Here is a 9,878-nt window from a genome sequence, read left to right as displayed (position 1 = left end):
ATGAGTTTAATGACAACTGAAATATTAAAGTCCAAAGCTAAAACTGAGTCTAACTATGTCTGAAATAAAGCCTCTAACTGACTAGAAATGTTGGGACATGCCTCAGCTGAGTCTAGCAAAACTGAAACTAAAGACTAGAAGTAGAAAAGAAACATGTATGTCACCCTCAGAGAATGAGGACTCTCCTCTGATACTGCTGCCTAAAGATCGGGAACCGATCTATGGGTGATCTGAAAGTTAAGGACCGGAACCTACATCACGATAAGATGTAGCACATAGTATGTGTCAGTACTTGAAAGGTACTGAGCATGCAGGATAAAATAAAGTTGAATAATATACATAACTGAAGAAAACATATAACTGAGCAATGATATAAGATGAGCATGATACTATCCTGAAAATATTGGACATGAACTAACTGAATGCAAAGACTAAGTTTATACATGCTAAAACTGAATGTTGAACTGTAACTAATAACATGGTCAATGCAATGGAATCTGACTGTGGAAGCTACTAATTACCATCATAAAACCATATAAGCTAAATGTGGAGTCCGATGTATACGCCCCATCGAGAGGACCCAATATACTCTGCCAAAGGCATAGAGGCATAACTGGCGTGATCACTAAACTGATGCCCACAGAAGGGACTTATAACCTACGGGGGCACACAGTTCTGGGACTTGAGGGTGACTTACCCTAGTCCAACTCGGTTTAAAGTCAACTCCCAACTGAATATGTGAATACTATAACATAACTGAAGTAAACTGGATAGCTCAATAGTCTGACATGCAAATTTGAAAATGCAACATTTATTTCTGATAAGGAAACATTCAAAATGTTAGGCATGTATGTATGTTTTTCTATCCTAGCTAATGTAATTGATGAACTAAAAGAACTACATAACTAGGGTTCTGAGTTTCACGAAAGAACTAAGCAACAATTTAATGAAAACATGATAATCTGATTTGGATTAGTCTAACAACTGAATCACAACATAAATTCTGAAATTCTAGAAACCCTAGGTCTAACATGTTGTAGAGAATCAAGAATCTGACTCAGTTCTAGGGACCTAATGGGTGAAAGGAACCCACTAGTAAAATCCCACATACTTGGTGACAGAATTCATGGAGAAATCTTTCAATTTTAGGGGTAGAACTAATGAGAACTCGTTGCGTTCTTGAACTAGGGGCTGCTCGACTATCTCCTTTATTTTGCTCTAAGTTTGATGAATTTTTTATGAATAATTGATTAGGTTAGGTTCTAATTGGTTTACTAGGCTAAAATTGACCAAAACCATATAGTTTAGGGTTTAAACGACGTAGTTTAGGGGTCCAACGCATAAGGAAAAGACCAAACAACCCCTGACTTAAAAGTTACTAAAGACACCTATGGACTGATCGACGGTATGTGGACTGATCCACGATCCGTCCTGTCAGTTCGTCGATCGACTTCAAGGGATGGGTTCTAGGGGTCTCAACCTACAGAGGGATCGACGGTCCATAGACTAATCCACAATCTATCCTGTCAGTCTGTGGACTGATCCACGATCCATCATGTCAGTCCGTCGATAGACTTCAGAGTCTAAGGGATCCTGAGGGTCTCGACCTACGGACTGATCGACGGTCCATGGACTGATCCACGATCCGTCCTGTCAGTCCGTGGATCAACTTCAGAGACCAGGTTTTGAGGGGTCGATCCACGATCCATGGGTCCGGCCGTGGGTCATGCCTTAGAATAGTTTTTGTCTGAATTTCTGGGGAGGGTTGCAGGTGGCCATCCATGGACCACCAGGACGGGTCATGGGTCACCCTACGGTCCATGGTTGGCAACCGTGGGTTACACCTGCAACTTTTGGAAATCAGCGGGTTTGGTCCATTTTCGAATACGAGGTGTTACAGGATCCTTGACCGAAAAACCTTTATCGAAACTTCAAACAACCATATCCAACGGATCTTGAATGTGAAAAGTCACCATCATAGGTCTTTGCCCTCTTTGACTCCCTAGACTTTTCCTTAAGTTTCTCTCTAATTTGTTGAGGATAAATCATTAGGCGGGAAATATAAATTTCCTTAATGAGCATGGTGGTGCGACATTCCTCAACCACCATTTCTGACACATCGGAAACAACTTACTCATCCTTGCCCTAGAGTAGGCAACCATAGTAGAAGCATACCTAGAAAATTGTGTGAACTTCTAGTCATACTCCTTCACACTCATATTCTCTTGATGAAGGTTAATGAATTCAAGTAAATTTGTCTCCCTCATCTCAAGGGGAAATAACCTATCAAGGAAAGCAACCTTAAACTTTTCCCTAGAGGACCCACATAAATTGTCCTCTCATGTTTCCATTGATTGAACAAAACTTGAGCAACACCCTTAAGTTGATAAGCGTCCAATTCCTTCTTTTCCATCAGCGTCACTCCCATGATCATCAAGACCTTATACACCTCATCAATAAGCTCTTAAGGATCTTGCTCAACCTTGGAACCATGAAAGTCCGGGTGATTCATTCTACTGATGTCCCTCACTCTATTTGGCGTCACGCCCACATTTGGGTTCACGGGTACCATAACCTCCCTATTGGCTTGAGCTGTCATGGCTTGGGCCAACACTTTTAAAGCAAAACTAAACTCTGCATTAGTGACTTGTTCACCCAAAGAGTCGGCCGGAACTAGAAGATCTTGAGGAGCTTCTACTTCCACGTTCTTATTCACATTCCTTCTCACGTATGCTCTTCCAGGGGCCATATCCTAAAAAGCATCGGATAAGGATTAGGAGAGAGACATCTAGAGTTACACTCTATCGTACGAATTCAGAATGATTAAAGAAGTGGAATTTCCTAAACATCTTATAGCATCACATTCAAAAATGTGGCGCGCTTCACACTCATAAACAAGACTCTTCTCAATGTGCCTTATGAGACTGTCACGCCACGAGCCTACACCCTGGGCGGGACCGGCACCCGGAGACCATTTCTGGCCCCAAGCGAACCCTTGGCCTGGCTTTCTTAACTCAGCAGAAACCTAACTCAACAGAATAACTCAATGCGAAAGAAAGGTTACAAAACAACTTAACTTATAACATCTGGCCACAAAGGCAACTCGAATCTTAAAATAGGATATTTACATATATACATAGATGAGAGACTCAAAACTAACTGACTGACTGTCTATGAAGCCTCTAGAATACTGAGATGGATGTTGGGAAAGACCCCGCAACACCCTAATAAAAAAAGACTAAGAATACAAAATAATTGAGTCCTCCGGAATGCAAGGAGGCTCACCACTAACTCTGGAGTGCTCAGCTGGGTCAACTACGTGCAGGATGTTGATCTAGGGTACCTGTATCTGCATCATCATAAGATGCAGGCCAACTGGCATCAGTACATTGAATGTACCAGTATGCGACATGGAAAGTTGAACCGCAACTTAAGCTTGAAAAGAATACAAGAGAACACTTACCTTGGCTCTGTTCGACTTATGAATAACTGAACTCAATATATAAAGCAATAAGACACATGCAATATATAAAGCTTGTAAAATAGTGTAAACAACTTAGCTCGTTAATCATAAAACAATAAGAAACTCAACTTTACTTATATAAAAGTAATATAACTTTAGTGGGAAATTCTTTAACCGACAATCACCACCATGAGCCCTAGTGGTGATACAATGTTTTACCTCACGTTGCCCAAGGACCATCCTATACCTGGCCGTGGTATAGGAAGCTATCTTTACTAAGTGGATCCACTAGTTTAACTTTTGTGATCATCTAAAAAGTATGACCTGAGAAAAATCCCATGTTGGCCGCATGGTTCTTGTGGAGAGTTGAGTTACTATGAACTCGTGTCCCCAACTCGGTGCTCAAGACTACTCCCAAAAATATACTTTAGCTCATAAGTGTTTTAAACACATCTTTCTTTAGTTGAGATAATTGCTCAAAATCTAGCCCAAAGGCTCTCTTGGAATCGATGTTCCTTTCTTACTCAAATGTAAAAACATTTAGAAACTTCTTTGGGAAATACATAGTTCCCTAATAACCTTTGAGAAATGGACTCGACTTTATGCTCTTAACTTAACTTGAAACTTGAGACTCTTTACTTAGCTTGAACTCTATACAATTTACTCGACTTGAACTTGAACCTTAAACGAAGGTAAAACGTTTAATAACGACTCTTGAAAAGCTTTAGAGACTTACTTCTTAACTTTGCTTGACTTGACTCTAACTTCCCTTAACTTCGATCCTAACTTGCCTTGAATTGAACTATGGATTCAAGGTATATGATCACATGTTTATGGATGAGGTCGGGATGTCTAAATGTACCTTAGAGTGTTGGAAACAACTATAAAGCATAGGTACAATACCAAGGAACATGCATGAGAAAGTATGAAAAAAATGGGGGAACTTGGCATCCTTGGCACTCTGCAAGGCGCGGAGCGCCAGCCCTTGAAGCTCAGAGGGGACCTGCTGGCACTTTGCTAGGCGCGGCGCCCCAAGGGAGAAAGCTTAGAAGCTCTCTTGGGGCGCGCTGGCAGGCGTGACGCGCCACCCCTTTCCCTACGACGATATCCACGACGGAAACTTCCTTGATCTCCTCTTTCTCTTCTTCTTCTCCCTTCTTCTCTTCTTCACTCTCAAGCCCTAGCTCTCACTCTTTTTAAAAAGGGACCAAAATGATCCAAAAATCAGCCTAACACAACAATATAACCCCAAAAGTAATGGCTAGGGAAAAGACAAAAATGCCCTTAAAATTTCCGGACTGATTCCCTACCAACTTTCAAAGGGCATAACTCGCTCATATGAACTCGGAATCGAGCAAAATCGGCGGCGTTGGAAAGATCAATCCAAGGGCTTTCCAAACATACTGGAACTACTCCTAACTCATCCTGAGCTAGGATTTATGACTGCTCAAATTTGGCCAAAAACTCACTTTTTCCCACACTTAACCAAATTCCCAGATTTTTAATTCCTTCCAAAAATGACTATTTTCGATTTCCAGCTTCTCTATAGTTATTTCAAATCGTCGGTTACAGAGATGTCTTCAGACATTTCTACATTTTGTACTCTGATACCAAGTTTTCCACGACCCAAAGTATACCCTAGGTGTAACATGGTGTACATGACCCTGAGAGGCCCCACACAAGCCACTTAACATGCATCATAAAAGATAATAGAAATAAACAATTTTAAAGAGAGCATTTATACATCAAAAGGGTTTGACAAACTGTAAATCAACATAAGTCTCAAAGTCATCTAATACATCATAAGAAAAATGATTGCGACGTAACTCATACATCACATAGAAAGTTTGAAACTCAAATATAGAAAATTAATAAAAGAGTCTTCGCCCTTGAAAAATGAGGACTCACCAATCTTCAAATTCTATGGAGAATCAACTAGTCACGAGTATGGGAAGTAGGACCGTTGAACCCTACATTAGTGAAACAATGTAGGAACAAGTATGCTTTAGTACATGGAATGTACTAAGAATGAGGCAATTTGCATAAACATAGGAATGATGGCATAAACGACAAAAATATTAGTAGGCATGATCATATTGAAACATTCCAAAGCTTTAAAGTAGATATGACATGAAAATCATGAAATTATGGTCAAGTACATCAACATAAAGGACATCAATTTTTTTTGAAGGAAACATAATCATTTTGTGGGATATTAGCTTTAACCGACAATAAGACCATAAGAGCTATATCATGGAATCTGGTATATCCTCATACCGAAAGAAGGGGAATCTACTTGCCAAGGTAGAATCCTACACATCATCATTTGCTAAAGTGGATCCACTAGCTAGGTCATTTAAGACAATCCTACGGTGGCATGTAGTTTTAGACTAGAGGTTGCTACTAGAGACTACCCTATTTAAGCCTCTACCTCAAAGCTCTCTCGGTGGTAAGTCTAAATCCCAAGGGAATAGATAAATTCAAGTATCATTTTAACATGGGAAAGGCAATGATCAATACCAATCCACACTTTTGAGATTAAAACATAGAATATCTCCTTAAACATAATTCAACATGGATGAGAAAACCTTTCACCAATATGAATTCATTTGTGACAAATACCTTTCACAATCATGATCATCATAGTAAGTGATAAATCCATTCACAATAGCATTGATACTTTCCTTTCAAAACATCCCAAATCATTTACAATAATTTCATAAAAACATGCATATCTTAAAAATTCATAACACACAGTTCATGGGTTCAACACAGAATCACGGTTGAAAAGCATAAGTTAGACATGGCTAAATGAAGTTTCAATTAAATATCATTGATTAACATCAAATTATGCATTAGAAGACTTAACTAACCATAATTTATCATAATCAGATGAAACTCATCTTTATTGAATTGAAACCTAATTTGATCAATTGAAAGTTGAATTAGGAAATTGAAATCCCTAGGGACCCCATGGAGGAATACACACATACCTTGATGCTAGAAGCCCAAAAAGAATGGAGGATTGGAAACTTGGATGAACCCTAACTCTTCTTCTTCCTTAGGTTAAGAGAATTTGGGGAGAATGAATTTGGTTAAGTTTAGGGAATTTAGGAGAATGAACTGAAAGTGGATAATCTGGGGATGAATTTTTTTTATAGGGCTTAGGGTAGAAGGCAAAACGACATAGTATAGGATTAAAATAATTAAAAAAAAGTCAAAAAAGCCCTTGAAAATAACCATCGAACCATTCTTACGGTTTGGACCTATGTACCGTCCTGGTCAACCATAGGAATGATCAGAGACCCTTAAGTTGGACAAATTTTGACGGACGTAGTCTACGGTTCGTTTTCTTTCTACGGTCTGTAGAAACCAACCATATAACCCAACATTGACCCTAAAAACTTCACCAAGTGTGGGAATCTCCCATGAGACCTATCTACGACTCTCATAGAATTATAGACCGTCCTTGTGAATTATAAAAAGGGTACTGAGACTTATTTTGAAAATTTTATTCTCCCTTTCTACGGTGTCCATCGACAGCCCATAGAAGCTTCTACAATCCGTATATGCGACCCGTAGAACCAGACTTTTGTCCAAAAAATTATTTTCTTCCTTTTCCAAATCCCGAGGTGTTACACTAGAATAGAAGCAGATGGATATAGATGAGAATACCGGTACATCATGTTGGCTTCGACCTCCCAAGTAGCACCCTCAACTAATTGATTCCTCCAAAGAACTTTCACGAAAGAAACATCTTTATTTCTAAAATTCTAAACTTCTCGGTCTAAAATCTCAACCAGCATTTCTTCATCGAAAATATTTTCTTTAACTCCCTAACCTTTTAAAGACACTATGGACATCGACCTCCAACACCTTTGTGCCATTTTTTACCTTTCATGAATGATTCGAAACTTTTCCATAGCCTGATGCACCAACTCGAGTCTTATCAAAGTAACCTCACCAACTTCAAACCAATCTATGGGAAAACTACACCTCCTACCATAAAGAGACTTAAATGGTGTCATCCCAATGCTAGAATGATAGCTATTATTATAAGAGAACTCAATCAAAGGCAAATGGTCATCCCATCTACCTTGAAATCGATTACGCAAGCTCTTAACATATCTTCTAAGGTCGGGATAGTATGCTCGGCTTGTCTATCGGTTTGAGGGTGGAAATTCATGCTAAGTTTCACTTGAGTACCAAGACCCTTTTGAAACAACCTCCAAAACTAAGATGTACAATGAGTTCCACAATCGTAGAAAATGGAAGAAGGCACTCCATGCAACCTTACCATTTCCCAAATATAAATCTTGGCATATTCCTTGGCTGAAAATGAAATCTTCACCGAAAAAAAGTGAGCCGACTTTGTCATTTGGTCCAAAATAACCCAAATCAAGTCAAAGTAACTCCGAGTGCGAGGAAAACCATAATAAAGTTCATGTTCAAATCTTCCCACTTCCATGTAGGAATACTAATTTTTTGAGCCAAACCACCAAATTATTTATGCTCAAACTTCACTTGTTGACAATTAGGACATTTAGCCACGAATTATGAAATATCATTCTTCATTTCATTCCACCAATAGACCTCCCACAAGTTGCAGTACATTTTGGTTGCTCCCAGGAGAATAAAATATCAACAACTGTGAGCTTCTTTCAAAATTTGATTCTTCAACTCATCAACATTCGAAACACACAACCGACCTTCGTATCAAAGGACATCATCTCATCCTTCGGAGAAAGCCTAAATGGATTTCTCAAAAACCTACTTCTTCAAATCAACTATCACTGGATCAAGATCTTACTTAGTTTTCATATTCGATACAAGAGATGATTCTGAACCATTTTTAACAATGACTCCGCTTTCATTAAAATCAACCAAACGAACAACCAATTGGGCTAACCCATAAATCTCTCAAACTAACTTTTTCTTACCATCCTCAACATGAGAAACACTACCCATTGATAGTCGAACAACAGCATCCGCCACCACATTCACATTATCAAGATGTAGTGGACACTCATATTGTCATCCTTCAATAACTCAAGTCACCTCCATTGGTGAAAATTTAAATCATTTTGAGTGAACACATATTTTAAACTCTTGTGGTTGGTAAACACATCTACATGAACATTATATAGGTAATGCCTTCAAATCTTTAGAGCAAACACTACTGCCGCTAACTCCATATCATGAGTCGGATAATTATTTTGTGCACCTTTAATTGCCTTGAAGCATAAGCAATGACATTTCCATTTTGCATTAAAAACAACCAAGACCCGTTCGTGAAGGATACCAATAAACCACAAAACCATCTAATTCTTCCGGCAATGTCAATAGGGGTTGAAGTGAGTCTATCTTTCAACTCTTTCAACAAGCTTCCAACTATAGGAATTTCACCTCCTTTTGAGTCAATGTCATCAAAGGACAAGCAATAGATGAAAATCCTTCAAAAACCTTCTATAGTAATCGGTCAAATCGAAAAAACTTTGTATATCATAAGCAGACAAAGGTCTAGGTCAATTTTTGACTGCCTTAATTTTCTTCTAATCAACTTGAATGCTCTCATCAGAGACATATAGCAAAGAAAAGCAATGGACCTCAACTAAAAGTCATATTTGCTAAACTTAGCGTACAATTCACAATCCATGAGAATTCACAACACAATCCTTAAATTTTCAACGTGTTCATCCTCACTCCCTGAATGGATCAAAATATCATAAATAAACACAATCACAAACATGTCAAGATATTGCTTAAATACCCTGCTCATCAAATACATGAACGTCATCGGGGTATTAGTCAACCCAAAATACATCACCAAAAACTCATAATTACCCTACTAGGTTTGAAAAACCATCTTTGGAATGTCATTTTCCTTTGCCCTTAATTGGTTATAACCTGAGTGAAGGTCGATCTTTGAAAAGTAATTCGCTCCTAGGAGTTGGTCAAATGAATTACCTATCCTTGGAATAATATACTTATTCTTTATGGTAACCTTATTCAATTGCCAATAGTCAATGCACATTCAGAGGGAACCATCCTTCTTTCAAGCAAATAATACCGGAGCACTCCATGGTGAGATACTTGGTCTAATGAATATTTTATCTAATAAGTCTTTCAACTGATCCTTTAATTTCTTAAGTTCTACGGGGACCATACGATAAGAATGAATTGAGATAGGCTACATATCTGGGAGAAGGTCAATATCGAAGTCTATTTTTATACCCCACGGTTACAAAACTTAATAGATCTACCCTTTAATTTGATACCTTCCTCAAATTGACAAAAATTATCCAATTTTAATTTCAATTACCCGATTTCATCTTTTTAACCCAAATCCGAACACAACCCACAAAACAAAACAAAACCCATGACAAATTAAATTCAAAAATCAATTTCTTCTCCT

This window comes from Solanum verrucosum, unplaced genomic scaffold (genome assembly GCF_900185275.1).
Source record: "Solanum verrucosum unplaced genomic scaffold, falcon-dt-bn FXZP01000024.1, whole genome shotgun sequence".
NCBI classification, from domain to species: domain Eukaryota; kingdom Viridiplantae; phylum Streptophyta; class Magnoliopsida; order Solanales; family Solanaceae; genus Solanum; species Solanum verrucosum.
Note: the sequence above shows the minus strand (reverse complement) of the source record.